General features: G+C 36.2%; 1 long non-coding RNA gene and 1 pseudogene across 1 annotated transcript in view; one reads left to right on the top strand and one right to left on the bottom strand.

The window, feature by feature from the left end:
* Window positions 1-21186, bottom strand: part of LOC140511697 (uncharacterized) — a 189444-nt gene that overhangs the window by 113962 nt on the left and 54296 nt on the right. The window lies entirely within an intron of this gene.
* On the top strand, window positions 13503-13637 carry LOC140512959 (U6atac minor spliceosomal RNA; annotated as a pseudogene).

Genomic DNA, 21186 nt, shown 5'->3' with positions numbered 1-21186 from the left:
CTCTGCTCTGTTGTTCTGTTGTTACTGATGCTCTAGAATTTGTTCAGAGTTTTTCTTCTTTACAGGTATTTTATGGGCTGTGGGGTAGGAGTTAAGCATCTGTGTATCTTTCTACTCCACCATCTTGGCTCTTCCAAGTAAAGGAAATTTTCAGCCCAAGGTGACCTGGAAGACTGATGGGAAAGTTCTGTCACACCAGATGCTGAGTGGAGCCCAGCCCAGCCTTGGCCATGCTGCACCAAGAGGAACAAGACTAGAGCAGGCCTCGGGGGTGAAATCCCCAGCAGAAGTGGTGGCTTGCAGATCCCTCAACCCACAGGCACCAAAGATCAGTGAGAGGGCTTTTCAACCAGATTAAGAAGGGAGAAGGGTCCTCTGGTAGCTCTGGCCCCAGGTGGCAGAGGAGGCAGAGGGCTCAGAGGTTTCTGGTGGCCGTGGCAGGCAGATAGCAACTGATGTCCATTATTCCTTTGTTGGGGCACTCACCTTAAAGCCCTGGCAGAACTGAGCAGCTGATCTGAACTTCAGCCCTGAGTGGTGGCCCCACTCCCACCTAAAGCCCCTGGGGGAATTGAATAGCTAATATGAATCTGAGCCAGAGCCAGGCCAGGGAGCAAACACCTCTCCTCTGATTGTGCCACCTTGGAAGAACTGAGACCTTACTGGTCCCCAGAGTATACCCTACTCTTGACAAAGGAACCAAAAGTTTAGTAACTGGCTGGAAAAATGCCTAAAAAAGGGGAAAAAAAATAAGACTATAGAAGGTTACTTTCTTGGTGAACAGATATTCCCTCCAATCCTTTCAATTGAGTAAGAATGATGTTTACCATCAGAAGACATAAAAAGTTAAGGCTTCTGTTTCTCAAACATCCAAAATAAATATGCAATGGTCTCAAGCCATGCAAGAGCTGAAAAAGGATTTTAAAAATCAAGTAAGAGAGGTGAAGGAAAAATTGGGAAGAGAATTTGCAAGAAAATCTCAAAGAGCGAGTCAATAACTTGCTAAAGGAGACCCAAAAATGCTGAAGAAAGTAACACTTTTAAAAATAGGCTAATCCAATTGGCAAAAATGGTCCAAAAAGCCAATAAGGAAAAGTATGCTTTAAAATGCAAAATTAGTTAAAAAGAAAAGGAGGTTCAAAAGCTCACTGAAGATAATAGTTCTTAAAAATTTGAATGGAACAGATGGAAGCTAATGACTTTATAAGAAACCAAGAAATTACAAAACAAACCAAAAGAATGAAAAAATGGAGACAATGTGAAATATCTCCTTCAAAAAACAACTGACCTAGAAAACAGATCCAGAAGAGACAATTTTAAAATTATGGAAGTACCCAAAAGCCATGATCAAAAAAGGAGCTTAGACATCATATTTCATGAAATTATCAAGGAAAATTGCCCTGATATTCTAGAACCAGAGGGCAAAATAAATATTGTTGGAATCCACAGATCACCTCCTGAAAGACATCCAAAAAGAGAAACTCATAGGATTATTGTAGCCAAATTCCTGAGTTCCCAGGTCAAGGAGAAAATTTTGCAAGCAGCTAGAAAGAAATAATTCGAGTATTGTGGAAATACAATCAAGATAACACAAGATCTAGTAGCTTCTACATTAAGTAATAGAAAGGCTTGAAATATGATTTTCCAGAAGTCAAAGGAACTAGGATTAAAACCAAGAATCACTTACCCAGTGAAACTGAGTATAATACTTCCAGGGGAAAAAGGGGCATTCAATGAAATAGAGGACTTTCAAGCATTATTGATGAAAAAACCAGAACTGAATAGAAAATTTGACTTTCAAACAAAAGAATCAAGAGAATTATAAAAATGTAAAGAGGAAAGAGAAATCACAAGTGACTTACTAAATTAGAACTCTTTACATTTTTATATGGAAAAATAATATTTGCAACTCTTGAAACTGTTCTCAGTACCTGGGTATTTGGAGGGATTATATATATATATATATATATATATATATATATATATATATATATATATATATATATATATATATATATCCACACACACATATGCACATACACATACACATGTAATATATATGTATATGTATACATATATATTATATGTGTGTGTATATAAATATATATAGAGAGAGACAGAGACAGAGACAGAGAGCACAGGATGACTTGATTAGGAAGAGATCATATCTAAAAGAAACAAGAATGAGGGGTGAGAAAGGAATATATTGGGAGGAGAAAGGGAGAAATGGAATGGGACAAATTATCTCTCATGGAAGAGGCAAGAAAAAGTTTTTCCAGTGGAAAGGTAAAGGGGGGAGGTGAGAGGGGAAAAGTGAAGCTTACTCGCATCACCCTTGGCTCAAGGAAGGCATAACACGCATATTTAATTTGGTATGAAAATCTATCTTACAGTATAGCAAAGTAGGGGAGAAGGGATAAGCAGCATGGGGTAAGATGATAGAAGGGAGGGCAAATGGGAAGAGGGAGCAATTAGAACTAAATACTCTTGGGAAGGGACAAGGTTAAAAGAGAGAATAGAAGAAATGTGAGGCAGGATAGGATAGAGGGATATATAGTTAGTCTTATGCAACATGCAATTCATTTACAAAACTATACATATATAGCCTATATTGAATTGTTTGCCTTCTCAGTAGGGATGGGTGGGGAGGGTGGAAGGAAGAGAAGTTGGAGCTCAGAGTTCTAAGAGCAAATATTGAGAATTGTTTTGGGGTATAACTGGGAAATAAGAAATACAAGTAATGGGGTATAGAGATTTATCTTGCCCTACAGCAGGACAAGAAAGAAGATGAGGATAAGGGAAGGGAGGGTTTTTAAAAGGAAGGGTACATTGGTGGAAAGGGTAATCAGAATGCAAGGAGTTTTGGGGTGGGGGGAGGGGAGAGATGGGGAGAATATTTGAAACTCAAAATCTTGTGGAAATGACTGTTGAAAACTTAAAATAAATAAATTTTTTAAAAGAGAGAGAGATTACCTATAATCTGGCCTCAGGTAAATGGTATGAGACTGTTTCTGGCCCAGAAAAGAAGAGTTTTCTATTCTTATACTGAAGGGCTGCGATGACCCTGGGGATGATGTATCATAGTCAAAATATCTTCTATCTTTGTTTTATGATTGCTTTCAGTTGTTCAAGGAATACATTCATTCATCTTACTGCTTAATTATAGACAAGTAAGAGTAACCATGTGGGGAAAAGAGGATTCCTTCCCTAAAAATGTATTTTATGAAGTGAGGTTAGAGATTGAGATAACGTAAAAGAAAGATGTTGAAAGTTTATGAAAAATGAATTATTTCAACATGCTGCAAAAACAAAAATTATCACTAAAACCTACCCTCATGTTCTAGAAACAGAATTAAATTTTTAAATTAAATTTAAATTAAATTAAATTAAAAATAGAAATTGAAAGAATCCATTGAATGAGAAGCCAAAATGAAAACTGCCAGGAATATTTTAGCCAAATTCCAGGAGACAATATTGCAAGCATCCAGAAAGAAACAATTCAAGTATTGTGGAGCCACAGTGGAAATAAGACAAGATTTATCATCTTCTTCATTAAAGGATCAGAAGGCTTGGAATATAATACTCCCAAAAGCAGAGGAGTTAGGATTACAACCAAGAGTCATCTATCCACAAAACTGAGTATAACCCTTCAAGGGGGAAATGTATGTACAATGAAATAGTGGACTTTCAAGCACTGTTAATGAAAAGATCAGAGATGAATAGAAAATTTGACTTTCAAGTACAAGAGTCAAGAAAAAGATAAAAATGTAATCAGGAAAATAAAATCATAAGAGACTTAATAAAGTTAAACTGTTTACATTCCTACATATGATACTTGTAACGCATAAGAACGTTCCTATTATCAGAGCAGTTAGACAGAGTATACAGGGCACAGGTGTGAGTTGAACAGGAAGGGATATCTTTAAAAAAATAAGGAATAAATGAGGAAGTACTGAGGGAAAGGGAGAAGTAGAATGGGGTAAATTATTTCGTATGAAACATGCAAGAAAAAGTTTTTACAATGGGTAGGGAGAGGAGGGAGAGTGAGTGAATCTTACTCTTATCAGAATTGGATCAAAGAGGGAATAACTTAGAGTTGCTTCAATATAGAAATCTACCTTACCCTACAGGAAAGTAGGAGGGGAAGGAAATAAGAAAAAAGGATGGGGAGTTGATAGAGGGGTGGGCAGATTGAGGGAAGGGTAATTAGAAGCAAACCCCCTTTGAGGACAGACAGGGTAAAAGGAGAAAGAGAGTAAAATAAATAGGATGCAAAGGGAAGAGGAATAGGGGATAGGATGGAGGGAAATACATTAGCAATATGTATCACCAAGGCAATATTCACAGCACTGGTGGTGATTACAAATATGCCAGGGTAGTTCTCAGTCACAAAATATAAGAGACTCCACATAGAAGACAGAAGAAAGCCAAATTCCAGAACCAGAAAGCAAAATCTGTCATGTTAACCAAGAAGTTCATAAACATGTTCAACACAGGGGGCAAAGATATTCCCAAGCATCCCTCCCTCATCTGAGTCCTTCTCACAATCAAACACTCACAAGCCTGAGCCTTGTTATACCTGCCTGCCTGTGTCCTTTCTCCTCTGCCCTGACTGTGCTCACTCTCTTCCCCTAGGTCTGCTCCCCACTTTCTGTTCCGCCTGTTCAGCAAGCTCCTCCCATCATACGTGTCTTAGGCCTGCAGGTGAACAGGTCACATGGGCCTATTAATGAACGAGAAAGATCTTTCCATTTATATTGCTATTGCAGTTGCCCCATGATCTTTTGTATGCATTACATAGGTTTGGTGGATCAATGGATATCAACAGAATTTTAACAGGAATAACAGAAAATAAGCATATAAACAATGTCTTAGGCAACTGGTAAAATAGAACTTTACAACAGTATAATAGGAATCACACAAAATGAGTACATAAAACAATATCTTAAGGTTGAGCTTGAGCACAATCACCCCATCTTTTCCCCCTAGAAGGAATGGAGCCTGAAATCTTGGGGTAAGGGGTGAAGGTCTCTTCTTCCATAGCTACTACTTGCTGAAATTGGATGTAGAGCTGTCGCTGCCCCAAGAGGTCCTATTTGAGGGACCAGTTCTTTAGTGGGCATCTGGAGTTTGGTCAATATCAGGTCCAGAGATGACACATCACAGTTGTGGATAGGCAGTGACATCCAGTTTAAGTCATCAGGTATCCACAGGTGGAGAGTACTAAGCCTATAGGAAACAAATCTAGCAAACAAGTTTAACAGACAAAAAGCCGAAAAGCCAAAAAGGAGACAATAATCAGAAGCAGGGTGGATATAAGGTCATCCGTGTTTGCGGAGTCCATGAACACACTATCACAGCCTCATTGACGGTAGAATATATGAGTTGAGTACAATTTGATAATCAGCCTCTCCTGAATAAGCAATAGCTACAGTATTATCTTTCCCATATACTATAATTTCAACAGCCTTTGCAACATCATCTGGCTCCCATTTTACCCATACTTTAGCTCTCAATTTTATTCTCTCAGTAGAACCTAATCCTTCAGTTCCTCTGCTAGGTATTTCAGAAGGACGGTGAGTTTTCTCAAGGGGTATTGTTTCACAAGGAATAATAATCACTTGAATTATTCTATCATTTTGCAAAACTCTATAGGTTTATCACCTAAATTTGGGAATGTCACAATAATTTATACTTGATAATTAGAATCTCCCACTCCAGCCAATACGTGTTCCTCAACTGCTAATCCTGATTTAAGTAATATCTGTCCAATATGATTCCTAGGGATTCTCATACATATTTGAGTAGAGATTGCCCTTACTTCTTTCCTGAATAACAAAATGTATTCTGAATAATGTAAGTCATATCTTGCCAAGTCAGGTGTCCCTGGATATGGTTCTGGGATATCTGGTTCCACAGTCCAATACTCAATATTTGGGATCTTATGTGTTTGTTGTTTTCTAATTTGCAGATTTGAGATGATCATTCTGGCTAGATGTGTACTTCCTCCCGAAATAGTCTATTAGTCAAATTATGTATCTTTCCAGTGTTGCTAAGAATTATTAGAACTTAACATCTTTAACTCTTCTTTCAATAATCCATTCATTCTTTCAATTAAACTAGAAGCTTGTGGATGATAAGGAAAATGTACATCCATTCTATGTTGTTTAATACACAATAGCTCTTCATTTCATTACCTTTGAAATGTTAGCCATTGTTGCTTTGAATCTGCACTGGGGTTTCATAATGTAGACTTATGATATCTAAAGTTTTAGAGGTGTTTTTTCTGGATCTCATTCTTAAGTAAATTTGCATCCTTTATTTTGGGTTCGGTGTCCAGTATAATCTCTTTGCCAAATTTGGGTTTATACTTTTCCCATTGCTATCTCAGCAGTGACTACCTGAGGAACAGTTCATTCGTTTTCCAACTTACTTATATAACATTCTTCTGCTATTTGTTTTAACAATGAGTGAGAGATACTAATACCTCAGTCTTGTACCCACTGGTATATGGCCTGGAACCCTAAAGGACTGGCAATTTGATGGACTCATTTTGCTAGTACCAGATCATCAGTTGGTATCAGAGTAGGGACAATATGTGGGTAGCAATCTTTGCTAGGAGATCAGCATGTACATTGTACTCACACTCTGGCATGGTGGGGACCACATGAGCAACTACATGAAAAACTGACAAATTAGTAACCAAAGACATGTCCCACATATCTTCCCATAAACCTTTGCCATTTGCCATGAATTTCCCAATTTTGATTTTTCCACAAGGATGTCCATGTAGCTAATCCCTTAGCTACTACCCATAAATCAGTGAATATATGACACTGTCCCATTTGATCTGTTTTCATAGCTTGGTGTAGTGCCACAAGTTCAGTATATGGACTACTTCCACTTATCCCAATACTTTCCAATGCCTGCCTAGTACATGGTTATAGGCTACCACTTTCCAATGTCTTTTGTGGCCCAAATATTTTGCTGTACCATCAGTAAACCATGCATGTCTATTTTGTTCTTCAGTTAATCCATCATATCCCTCATTCTATTTTACCAAGGACTGTACCAGCTGTTGCTTTGGTTCAGAGTGTGCATCATTTCCCTCATTATCTATGTTTGCTATAGATTCATGTAAAGCAGAAACTACATTTTTGCCTATTTTGGATCTATTTTGAGTATGCTATGTCCATTTAATTATGGTAAGCTCTTGAGAATGTCAAATTCTGTGAAAAGCTGAGATACTCATTACCTAGGTCATAACTGGGATTACAGGGCTTAATATTACTTCACGGCATAAAGGCAGCTGTTCAGTCTCTACTTAAGTCCAATACACAGTTAGCAACTGCTTTTCAAAAGGAATATATTGAGCTCCAGATGAAGGGAGTTTCCTAGACCAAAATCCTAAGGATATATTTTGGCTTTGTTGTTTTTGCCATAAACTCCAGTTTGCATATTCATCTTGTACTGTCACTTGGAATTCCACCAGACCACTTTTCATAGGTCATCCATCTAGGGCCAACTGTATAATGGCCTTTGCTTCCTCAAAAGACACCAATTATTTTTTCCTAGTAATTTTATATAAGAATTTCATTATTTGTCCTAGATGTGGTATGTGATGTCACCAAGATCCAAACAATCCTATAAACTTTTGGACCTCTTTCTTTTTGGTGGGGATAGGAAAATCTTGAATATTTTGTCAGGCTTAAGGGAGAATCTCTTGCAGCCCCTGATTTCACTGTATATCCAAAAACTTTACTGTTAAGTTGGACCTTGAATATGTGCAGGATTAATCTCCCACCCTTTACTTTTCATACGCTCAATTAAAAGTGTGAAACTCTTCACTTCTACAGTTTTTCCCTGTGTCATAATATCATCTCTGTAGTGGGTAAATCATATATCAGGTAGCTCTAAATCTAAATGTTCAGCCATAATCCTATGACAAATACTGGGTCTATGCAGATTTCCTTGTGGCAAGCATGTAAAAGTCTATTGTCAGCCCTGCCAAGTGAAAGCAAATTGATCCCATTGTTTTGAATCAATTGGCAGAGTAAAGAACACATTGGCTAAATCAATAACTGTGTACCAAGTCCCATCTATTTTTATATCTTTTCTGTTGAGGTAAGGGTATCTGCAAGAGCTGAATACAGGGAGGAGTGACCTTATTCAATTGCCTATAATCCATTGTCATTCTCCATTTCCCATCTGACTTTCATACTAGCCAGACAGGATTATTCCATCAAGTGTTTTTAGTGACTAACACTCCTTCTTCAATATATTCCTTTATAGTATTGGCATTTTCATCTTGCCCACCTGGCACAAAATATTGTTTAAAGTAATCACTGCAGAAGTTTCAGGTAAAGTGATTGAGTCCATTTTTATTTTACCCACTAAAATCGTATTAATTCCTGTTTTCCTTACTGCAAATTGGCATCTCCCCTCAGATAAATTAAAAGTAATACCTCTCAATGTATCTATTCCAATGATGTATTCAGGAATGGGTTCAATTACCACAATACATTCTTTCTTAGGTAATGGTCCAATTTTCATCAATTGGTTGATTTGTTTGGCTGATATTTCAGCCCCTCTCAGTCCTGTGATGATGATAGGAGTTCCATGTTTAAACTTATCAGGATTTCCATATATAAGGGAGGCTTCTGCTCCAGTATCTATTAATGCCCTAATTATTGTATTTGATACATTTTTTTCAATATATGGTCAAATTAATATGGGGTCTGTAATCCCAAGATATATTTCCTCAATCCGAGCTGGGGTTTGGCCAACTTCCCATTCTCTCTGAAAGTTCAAGAAACTTAGATACAAGAGTTCAGGAGGATCTGTAGGTGCAGTTCTCACTTCCGTATTTTGTCTAGTATTAAGTCCCTTTTTTGAGAACAAAGAATTGCAAATTTAGAGGATGCCCATCAATCAGGGAATGACTGAATAAACTGTGCTGTGTGATTTTGAAGGAATACTATTATGATATAAGAAATGATGAGCAGGATGCTCTCAGAACAACCTGTAAAGACTTACATGAGGTGATACTAAGTGAAATGTACTGTGTACAAAGTAATAGCAATATTGTGGGATGATCGCCTGTGAATAACTTCACTACTCTCTGCAGGACAATGATCTAAGACAACTCTGCAGGACTTATGGTGAAAAATACTATCCATTCCCAGAGGAAGAAGTGTTGGGGTCTGAATACAGATTGAAACATGCTTTTATTTTTACTTTACTTTTCTTAAGGGATTTTTTTCTAGTCTATGTTTTCTTTCACAACATGACTATTATGAAAATGTTTTGCCTTACTACAGATGTATAACTTATATCTAATTGCTTGCCTTCCCAAAGGGAGGGAGGAAGGGAAAAAATTGGAACTCAAAATTTTAAAAATTAATGTTAAAAATTGATTTTGCATGTAATTGGGGAAAATAAAATACTAAATAAAAGAGAAAAAATAAAATAAAAAATGAAGCCTGCTAAGCATTTTGAAAAAAAGGAAAATAACTTTACTGACTGAATGATGTATTATTGGAGTTTATTAAACGGAGGAATGACATGGTCAGATATTTGCTTTAAGAAAGTCACCTGTGCAGCTAAGTGCAGAATGGATTGTAGAGGCAAAAGATGAGGCAAATAGATGAATTAGAAAGTTACTGCACTAGTCCACATGAGATAGAAAGACAGCCTGCACTAGAAGAGTGGCAGTGTGAATAGACAGAATGTATATGAGAGATCTTGTGAAGGTACAAATGAGATCTGACAAGAAATTGTCTACGTGGGATAAGTCAGAGTGAGAATTTGAGGATGACATGGAGGTTGTGAGTTTGAGTAACTAGGACAATGATATTGATAACAATAAAAGAAAAGGTAATAAGAAACTGAGAATGGAGGAAAGGTAATGAGTTCAGTTTTTTACATGTTGAGTATGAGATGCCTATAGACCAGAGGTTCCCAAAGTTATTTGGCTTACAACCTCCTTTTCAAAAAAAAATTGCTCAGTGCTCCCTTGGCAATCTACTTTATTTAACCCTTTAACAGTTTTTTTTAAACATTTAAATCTTTTCAAATAAATGTATATATTTATATAAATATGTATATATACATATATATACATTTTCAATGACACATCTTAAATTCTATAATCTATTGCAAATTAGTATAGTTTTTCCTGCATTGAAATTTTGATGACACAATATCGCATCTTGTAACCATATAGTATCATATTGCAAACAAGTCATTATAGGTACATATTCCTGCTGATGTATGCTGAACTTCTCAACAATGCCAAACACTCTTACCTGCCAACACCTGTTTCTTAAGACCTGTGGTGAACTTGAGAACTTATTGGTTATAACTTGCATTTTGTGTCTTTATTTGGAAAATAATATAATTATTATGACTTTAAATTTGTTACGCAACAGATGAAACATGTACAAATGTTTTTCAAAATTGTCTTATCTTCTCTTTGTTCCTTATGCTTCCAGTGCCCTCCAGTTCCACCTGAGACTACTACCAATCCCCTCCCCAGATCATTTCAGCACTCTCCAATGAGTGTTATCACCCATTTTGGGAACCTCTGCTTGGGATAATCCAATTCCAAATCTATAAAAGGCAGTTGTTGATGTGAGTCTGTAGCTCAATAAAAGTATGTATACATATACACAAAAATGTACACACATATATTTCTCTGTATGTATGCGTACATATACATGGGAATCAAATATTTAAAGATGCTATTTGAACCCAGGGAAGCTGGTGAAAATAACAGACAAGATAGTATAGAGTGATAACAAAAAAAGCACCCAGGAGAGATTCATATTGAACATCCCTGGGTTTTAATGGACATGAGATAAATAAAAATTTAGCAAAGTAGACTCAGGAGCGGTTGGGCAAGTAAGAGAAGTAGGAGAGAGAAATGTTGTAAAAATCCAAAGAGTAAATGGTATCAAGGAAAAGGTAGTTATCAACAGTGTCAAAGTCAGCAGATAGGTCAAGAAGGATCAAACGAGAAAATGTCATTAAACATGGCATTCAAGAGATCGTTGGCAACTTCAGAGGGGGCAAAAATGGCATTGATTTCAAATTGTAATATAGGATGAAGAAGTAGAAGGGCAAATATTTGATCTTATGGTTCAGCCCCTTAATTTTAATAAATGTTGTTGCAGTTGGTAGGGTAGAAGAAATGCTAGATGAAGTTAGGAAGGCACAAATTAAAATAGTATATTTGACACTTTGAATGATAGATATAGATCCATAGGAAAATTTTAATGTCATCTACTTACAACCTATCATTTTACGTTTGCAAAACTGTGGACTAAAGAGTTTATATGATTTATCCAAAGTCACACAAGTAAAAAAGCCAACATTCTAACCATGATCATCTGACTCCGAATTCAGTCCTTTATCCCATAGCAGCAGAGACGCTTTATGTGTGTCAACACAAACCTTCAGTTTCTTCCCACATAAAATGTGAATAAAAACATTCACAACATCTACATTCTATGGTTTTTGTGAAGATCATATGATATAAGATGTAGAAAGCGCTTTGCAAACTTTAATGAGTTATATGGATGTCATTTGTTATCACAGATAAGAAAACTAATTTGCAGAGTCATAAGTCACAGAGCCAAGAGTTCAAGCTGACCTGATGCCAATTCCACTGGCATTACTAAGATCCAATGCTACAATCTGTAAATTAACTTTGGCGAACTTGGAGCCCTAAGACTCTTGGGTCTTCCCAGAGTTCAACCCAAGTAGAATTCAATTTTGTAAGGACATAGTCTGCCCTTAAAAATGGAGATGAGGAAGGGGAAGGAGGAAGAAAAAGGAGGGAGTAGAGGAAGAAAATTAATTAAGGTACTTATTCATCACTTGTTTGGAGATGCTCCCTGCTATGCAGGATGAGGAAGTTGTGCAAAATACTAATGTGCTCTCTTGCAGTTGTCAGTTTTGTCCTCTAGGTACTTTGCTTTTCTTAGTAAGGCTCTCTGATGTCACAAGAGCAACCCAAGCATGTTTTTTGGAGACAAAAATGCTTTCTATGATTACTTAATTATATCTGGTAGCTGACCCTTTGCTGCTTGAAAGGAAAGAAAAATTGGGGTGAAAAATCAGGATAAAGTTGGAGAGTAGAGGTATGTTTTGGTGTCAGTGCAGACATTACTAATGTGAGACGCTAAGCTAAAATGGTTTTGTCTTCCTCCTTTGGTGTTTGTTTGGTGTTTTTTTTTTTTCAGTCAGGTATGTGAAGTAACATGTTTTATAATTGCGTAGAGCTTTGCTTGTTAAGGGATATTTTAAATTTAACTGTTTTGTAACACTTGTATACCAGTATCTGTAAGCACCGGTCATAATTTGATGTTCAAGTTATAATTTTATGTTGGTTGTCCTTTATGGAGCGCATTCACTTGAAGCTGCATTTGTTAAGGGAGGAAATGTTCAATTTAAATAGTAAGCAAAACAAAAAAATAATTTTATTAAAATGGAAAAAGAGTACAATTCCTCCTCACAGTTCTTAATATTCACATCATTCTGTTGCATATGGGAAAGAAGTTTCAACATGCTTCCCTAAGCCATCTAATTAGATTTTGTGGTGGTATGCATGTAGGTTGGTGGATTTATTTTTTAATGTATTATTTATTTATTTTAGCATTCTCTTCTTTTTGAAATTTTGCTTTTCAATTTCTTTTCATCCCAACTGGGTTTCCTCAGTGAGAAGATAAGGAAAATGATATCAATTATATATGTGAAATCATGTAAAACATATTTCCGTATTTGTTGCTTAGGTGTTTCAGGTATGTCCGATTCTTTGTGACCTCATTTTGAGGTTTTCTTGCAAAGATACTGCAGTGGTTTGTACTTTCTTCTCCAGTATATTTTTATAAATGAAGAATTGAGGCAAACAGGCTTAAGTGACTTGCCTAGGGTCACACAGCTTAAGTATCTGTATCTGGATTTGAACTCTTGAAGAGTAGTCGTCCTGATTCCAAACCCAGTGCTTTAGTAAGAGAGAGAGAGAGAGAGAGAGAGAGAGAGAGAGAGAGAGAGAGAGAGAGAGAGAGAGAGAGAGAGAGAGAGAGAGAGAGAGAGAAGTATCAATATATTTGTATGTGTACATACATAAATAGATGTTTTTAAATAATGTCATAAAACCAAACTTCATTTATCAGTTCTCTGTCTAGAGGTGGATACATTTTTCATCATGAGTCCTTTGGAATGGTCTTGAATCACTGGATATTGATCAGAGTAGCCAAGTCTTTTACACTTGATAATCATTACAACACTGCTGTAACTGTGCACACTATCTCAGTTCTCAATTTACTTTGCATCAGTTCATATAGTTCTTACCACTTTTTCTGAAACCACTCGGGTCATTTTGTTTAGCACAATAATACATCATCATAATCTTATGCTAAAACTTCTTCAACCATTCCTCAGCTGATGAGTATCCCTTTCATTACTAATTCTTTGACACCACAAAAAGCACTGCTATAGTGTTACATGAAAGGAGAGAAAGTTAGCACTCCCCTTGATAAGAATGGAAGAGGTCCTAGTGGCTTTTACAACCGATTTACAGCTAAGCGCTAAGCACTGCCACCAACTCTGTGGCATCTAACCTTGGTTTTTTTGTTTTTTTGTTTGTTTTTGTTTTTTTGGTTTATCAGTTATTTCTTTTGTGTACAGGTAATAAATTCATTAAAAATGATTTGTGAGCCACTTGCTTCTGGTGTCTTGGTAATCCTGAAAGAATAGTTGAACATTATGTTTTGAGAGGCTCGGAGAGGAGATATTTTGGAGGAAATCTGTCTCCATATTGAACCAAGATTATACCAGGTAACCAAGAATCTATTTGAATTGAAATAGATATTTGGTAGTTTAGAAACATAATTTATAGACAAAAGATCAGAGCTGTTCTAACCATGTAGTGAGAGTATTGGATTTTTGTTTATACACCCTTTCTTCCGGGGATTGTTAGGATGGAACATTTCTTAAGATCAATTCAAAGATGACCTAGAAGCTATTCATGTATTTGACTGACTGGTTCAGCATTCTCATAGGTCAGTTTTTTCCCCTTGTATATAGTTTAAAAAAAACTGAAATGTGTTCAAGTAACATGGCATCAAACCAATAAAATCAAGGGAAACACTGAAGTTCAATTCTATTACTTCCATAACTGTTTGCTACAAAAAAAAGGTTGTGGAGGTCATATTACCCCACTAATACGTTCAGACACTTTTCCTTGGCAAGAATAATGTTCAGTACACAGGCATGAAGAGTGTAAGTTGTTACCAATGATATTCACACGTCTGCTCTTTCTGCCATGTTCCTCAACCTGGTTAAATACCAACTTCTGTACTGGTGACTGGTGATATTTGGTTATGGGAAAGTGTCATAGCCAATTTGACAATTTATTAATCACAATAAATCTCTAGCTTTTCCAACAACAGAAAAAGTGCTGCTATAAATATTGTTCTACATAGAGGTCTTTTCCCCCTCTTCTTTGATCTCTTTTTTGTACAGATCTAATAGTAGTATTACTGGGCACAGTTTTGTCACCATTTGGGCATAGTTACAGATTGATATCCAGAATAATTGGACTAGTTCATCACTTGACCAACAGCATGTCAGTTTACTCATTTTTCTTCATCTTCTCCAGCACTTGTTATTTCTGATTGATGGTGGTTTAATTTGCATTTCTTTATTCAATAGTTATTTAGAGCATTGTTTTATATGACTGTAGGTATGTTTGATTTCTTGTTCTGAAAACTGCCCATTCATATTTTTTTGACCATTTGTCAAGTGGAGAATGACTTCTATTTGTATAAATTTGATTCAGTTTTCTATATATTTGAGAAATTAAACCTTTGTCACAGAAACTTGCTGTAAAATTTTGGATATCATTTCATTGTCTCTAGGACATTTTAGCAAAATGAAGTTTCCCTGATTATCTCTCTTAACTAGGTTTATTCTTGCTTTTTCTTAGTCTGAGACTCTGACTGCCACCTCTGTCTTTTTTTTTAAACTTCAGCTAAAGCATAATAGATTCTGCACTAGCCCTTTATCTTAGCATTCTATCTGTCTTCCTGGTTCAAGTATGTCTCCTTTAAACAAAATATTGTTGGATTCTGGTTACTAATTCATTCTACTATCTGTTTCCATTTTACGAATGATCTCAGTTATGATTACTGATTGTATATTTTCCACTATCCCATTTTCTTCTGTTTACCCTTCATTCTCTTGCTTCTCACCATTGCTTCCCATAATCCACCCTCCTGTTTATTATATTACCCCCCCTATATATCTAATCTCTTTAAGCCTTTATTTCTGTACTGGTAAGATAGATTTCTATAACCAAATGTATGGCTACGTGTATGTACGTATATATGTGTGTGTACACATACATATTCTTCCCTCCTTAGACCAATTCTGTTGTAAGATTGAAGCATTGCCTGCAACTCACTTCTCCTTAGCTATAAAAACTTTCTTTGAATTCCTTTTTACATGAGAAAATTTTCCTCATTCTACCTCTCCCTTTCCCCTTCTCCCATTGTATTCCTCTTTCTTACCCCTTCATTTCTTGTTTGTTCTTTGGAGATCATAGTGGCACAATCGACTAACACTCATTCTTTCTGTCAATATTGACTCCTTTTAGTTGACTTAATAATGATAAAATTATTAGGGGCTACATGCATCATCTTGCAATACAGGAAAAATAACATTTAATTTTAGTGAATTCCTTATGACAACTCTTTCATGTTTGCCTTTTCTTACTTCTCTTGAGTCTTATGTTTGAATGACAAATTTTCTATTCAACTCTGGTCTTTTCATCAGGAATGCTTGAAAGTTCTCTAGCTAATTAAATATATACTTTTTCCCCTGAAGGGAAAGTTATTTTTTCTTTTTATTTATTTGTTTATTGTTTGTTTATTTTCCCCCGGATAAGCTATTTTTTATTGTAATTCTGGCTTCTTTTGCCTTCTGGAATATCACATTCCATGTCCTCTGTTCCTTTAACATGGAAGGTGCCAAATCTTTTGTGATCCTGAGTGTGTCTGCATGATATTTTCTTCTATCTGGTTGCTTGCAATATTTTCTCCTTGACCTAAGAACTCTGTAATCTGGCCAAAATATCCTCTAAGTTTTCATTTGAGGATCTCTTTCAGATGGTAATCAGTTTCTGTTTTACCCTTTGGATTTGGCATATCAGGGCAGTTTTCTTTGATAATTGCTTATAATATGATGTGTAGTCTCTTTTTTGATTGTAATTTTCAGTTAGTCCAATTATTCTTAACATTTGTTTCCTTGGTCTATTTTCCAGATCGGTTGTTTCTCCAAGGAGACTTTTCACATTTTTTTCTATTTTTTTTTATTCTTTTGACTTTGATTAATTGTTTCTCTATGACTCATGGAGTCATTGGCTTCCACTTGCCCAAGCCTAATTTTTAAGGAATTACTTTCTTCAGTGAGCATTTGCACCTCCTTTTTTTTTTTAATTTGACTAATTCAGATTTTCAGGAGTTCTTTTCCTCAGTGAAGCTTTATTCCTCTTTTACTATTAGGTCCATGCTGTGGGGGGGTTTATTGCTATTTTCTTCTATATTTTTATGACTGTTTCATCTAACATTCTTATCTCTTTAAATCTTCCAGAATTTGTGTAGGTCTTGGGTCCAATTAGAATTTTTAAGGCTTTGTTTGTAGCTGTTTTCACATTGGTGTTGTCTTCTGACTTTATTCCTTGTTCTTCTCTGCCACTGTAGCAGTTTTTTTTAGAGTCATTTTTTTGTGGCTCCAGTTTTCTCATTTTCCAGTCTATTTATTAACTTTGAACTTTGTGTTCAAATTAGTCTCTGGTCACCTGAGTGTGAGGAGTCACTTTCAAAGGTTTTTTGGACTTGTGCTTTCAAGTTTTGTACTGCTCCTTTCAAGTTTTGTACTGCAGCTTACAGAGCTAGTTTTGTGGGTTTGTGAGTTTTGGGCACTTCCAATGTGATGTGATCCATAAAAAGGTATGGTCACTGCTCTCCTGGTTTATCTCTTGTCTCTCTTCTGCTCCTCTGAAGTCACAAGTACTACCACTCCTCTTGGCTCTGGAGCTGTGTCAAGGTTCCTTGCTCTCCTAGAGTCACAAGTTCTTATGTTCCTGCTGTTGCCACCATTTCTCAGTCATCTCCAAGGCCCATTGCTGGTGGTACTGCCATGTGCTGCGCCATTTCCTCTCAGGTGTCACAGACCTATCCTCTCAACCTCTTAAGTTGTCTTAGGAAGAAAAAAGTCTCATTCTAACCTTTTGTTGACTCTGATGTTACAAATTTTTGATTTTAAGGTTGTTTGGAGAATATTGGGAGAGTTCTGCTGAATCTCTGCTTGTACTCTGCCATCTTTACTTTAACCCACCTAGTTATTTTTTTTTCTAGAATACCCTTTCATTATGTTTTCTACTGTTCAAAAAGTTTTGTTATCTCCCATAGTTCTAAACCTCTAGGTTTTTCATAATATATCCAAGACATCGTTTTCCAGATTTATTTTACACCAAACTGACTTTCTCATTATTTGCTAAACATCTTTGTGCTTTCTCATCCATCATACTATTTCTCTATGCCTAGAAATTCTTCTCCAACACTTCTTCACTAATATGAATTACACTTATGTTTTAAAGACTAAGCTCAAATCACACCTTCTCCTTGAGGCTTTTGCTGACCATTTCAGTTCACACTAATTTCTTCCTTCAGAACTTCTGTAGAATTTATTCTTTATACTAATGCTGCCAAACTTGAAATAGGGGCCATTAAATCCTACATAAAGATCCCTGTAGACTCATATTGACTTTAAAATTCAAATTAGCATTATGTTTTGTTGTATTATTACTTTGTTACATATTTCCCAATTACATTTTAATCTGGTTCCCACAGAGAAATGTTTAAGATTTCTGCTTCATACCACACATTTTCCTCATCATATACTTTATTTGTTAGTTATCTTTTGATATATGTATGTCATTTCTCCCCCAACTAGACTGCAAAGGCAATAAAAGCAGAGATCATCTTTTTTTAATATTTGGAGTTTTATCACTAAAGGTTCTGACTACCAGTTCTCTGATGTTATTCAAAAATAAAATCACAAACTAAAAGGAACTCAAGCTACTGGTTATATCCTTTGCCCCACACCAGAGGACCTTTTTGGGTAACTACCAAGCTCTCTACAACTCTCACAGAACTGGTTACCTCTCTCACCTGCCCACAACACTCTTTATGTTCCAATTTGCTTAATTGGTCTAGGAATGCAGCATTTTTGCATGTGTACTTATCAAATTAGAATTTTACAACTAATATCTGCTCCATTTTCATCCCACTTTGGGGGAGGGGGTATCTCTTTTATTCCCTGGGGCATTACAATGGAATACATTGACAAAAAAACATACCAAAAGGAGCTAGTTGTAATATCACCATCAAAGAAAAATGGAGGAAAAGCTACTATCATGTTCCTCTCAGACCCAAGCAACCCCAAACCAGTCTCTAAACATGTTCCCCAATTTTAGTATCAGAAGAATATAGTTTAGATGCTTATAATCAGATTTCCTTCTCAGCTTCTCCACAACAAACTATCACTCCTAAGGGAGCTATCAAGCACCACCCAAGGCTGTTCTATTTAAAGTGAAACCTACTCTCAGCTGGGTGAGTTATGTTTATTTTATATGAATTTCTGTCTGTACTTGTTAGATCCCCTTTTAGAATGTAAACTCCTTGAAAGTAAGAACAGTTTCTTTCTTGCCTTTGTATCTCCATTGCCTGGAACAGTGCCTGGCACATAGTAATTGTTTAATAAATGCTTGTTGACTGATTAATTGGCAATTTCAATAGCTTTTATTTGCTTTCTACTCTGTTGTCAGAATCCAACTCTGTCCTCCAGCTGCTTCCAAACTGATTTCTAAATGTTCAGATAATCATCTGGATGGTATGGAAAGCAAATGGCTCCTTGCTGTCTATACAATCATCAAGGGTAACCAGAGCTGGGATGAAGGGAAAAACCTATTTTTGAGAGAAAGAGGCTCATCTCATGACCACCAATGCTCTGATTTTTTTCTTCCTTTTTGTCTCTTCTATAACCTAAACTTTTAACATGGCTCTAACCCCTATACCATTTTATGATGCTGACTTGACACCTTAAGCTTTGTAGCAACCATCCCCAAAATCTTTTATGCTGTTCTAGAATTTTAGAGCACAAGGGGGCTTATGTAGTCATGTAGTCCAACCTTCCCATAGAATATCTAGAAGAAATTAAGGACCAACAAGTTAGTGATTTAACAGAGATAATGGGGCTAGTTAATGGCAGAGTTGAGCCCAGGTTTCTCAGTCCCCCCATCAATCAATACTTTTCACGCTGGGTAGAGCAGTGTTTTATGCATTGTAGAATCTCAATAAATATTGATTGATTGATTATGAAAGGAAATTTTCTTCTTTCCATTCATCAGTCATTTTTTTCTTTTGACAGTGTTTACATAAAAGAGAAAATCATTTAGCCATTTCTGGGAAATGATAGAGCTGCCAGCAGAGAAGCCCAGCTACACTCTTTTAGTCTGCTGGCAATTTGCACCAAGAAATGTTCAGCAGTTTTGTCTGCCTCTGACTGTCTATAAAACCAAAGTGATCACCAAATTGGCACTCTAGGGGAGACAATGATGGAAGGAGCGTTGGATCTAATAAACTCATGGTTTTAGGTAAGCCACTTAACTTCCCTAAACTTCAATTCTTTCATCTGTAAAATGGGGACCATAATATACTCTTTATCCACCTACCAGGATAGTGCACCTCCACAGTGACAGATTTATACTGAGTTTTCTGTACAGCCCAGAATGAAGGGTAGCCTTCCTTTTTTTAATAGATGTAAAGCTAGAAGGAAAAATCTAGGATATAACTATGGGAACAACAAAAAAAGGTTTCTGCTCTTGTGATACCATGGTAGGTGAGGAAGCTAACATATCAGTAGGCATATAGGATAAGAAGCGCATCTTTCGTGTTGTAACATGTTAGGGTAAAAGGAATCAGTGCAAGGAAGACTTTGCCATCATGCTTCATCATTACCCTGAATGGCAAAAGACTGGACTTGTCCAGACCATACTTATCTACTGCTTAACCTAAGATTTGTAGGGAGTGCAGGAGGTGCTGATCACAGAGAATTTCCAGATCTGACAATCATCAAGCCTTGCTTCTGCATAGAGATTGTGTACTTTATGTGAAATACCCCTCTGATGACACATAAAGACCAATCAATTTCATTTCCCTTGCTTCCTTGTATGTATACACAGGCCCTACACAATATATAACTCATAGAGTCCCAAGGGGATTGCCTACCTGTTTTAGTTCTCCCCTCTACTGGATAACTTGATAAACTACTTTCTAAAAGCTTTTTTTCTTCAATGTGGGATTTGTTCTCTACTAATGCCAAATGAGTGTTGATGTTTTCATTGTAATTGCAAAGGACATAAACAACGTCTGGTTACAAAGCACAATACATGATACTAAAGGAAAAAAAATCAGCCTTCTCTTTACCACCTAATCTTACTCTGGATCCTTGAATGTATTTGTCACCAGCATCCAGCATTTCAATGCATTTTTATGCCCTTACTTACCATGTTATAAGAGATGATTGGTAATAAATTCTTTTCAAGTAAATAAATGTCAAATATTTTGGAACAATAACAAAAAATAACGCCAAAAACAATAATGATTTTTACACTGTTTTCTGGCATTTTTGAAAACCAAACTTGTTAGAGATGTGACTAGTGTTAATATTCACTTGGTTCACGTTCATTGGTGGCACGAAATGAAGCAGTCATAAGTCATTGAATAGTTAACCCAAAGATGTTTACATTGCCTCAGCACCTCAAGAATATGCAAAGGCATAAGGACATTTAGCTTCTCTGGATATAGTATCCCTTATCTCCATATGAAAATGCAGGATAAAGTAGTAATGTAAGTTTTTTCTGAAATTTACCTAGTCATTGGGGCTACAACTCAATATGAATGGAATGGTTTATGTCTTTGATTGACTAGAAAACTGCTCAGCAAAGTAGGAGACAATAAGATCCTGAGAGTATTTTGCTTCTTCTAAGAAAACATTAATCCCTGATTCAATAGGGAAGGAGAAGGTATGGGCCTAACCCATATTTTAGATAATGCT

This window comes from Notamacropus eugenii, chromosome 6 (assembly GCF_028372415.1).
Source record: "Notamacropus eugenii isolate mMacEug1 chromosome 6, mMacEug1.pri_v2, whole genome shotgun sequence".
NCBI lineage: Eukaryota > Metazoa > Chordata > Mammalia > Diprotodontia > Macropodidae > Notamacropus > Notamacropus eugenii.
This window is presented reverse-complemented; position numbering and strand designations above follow the sequence as displayed.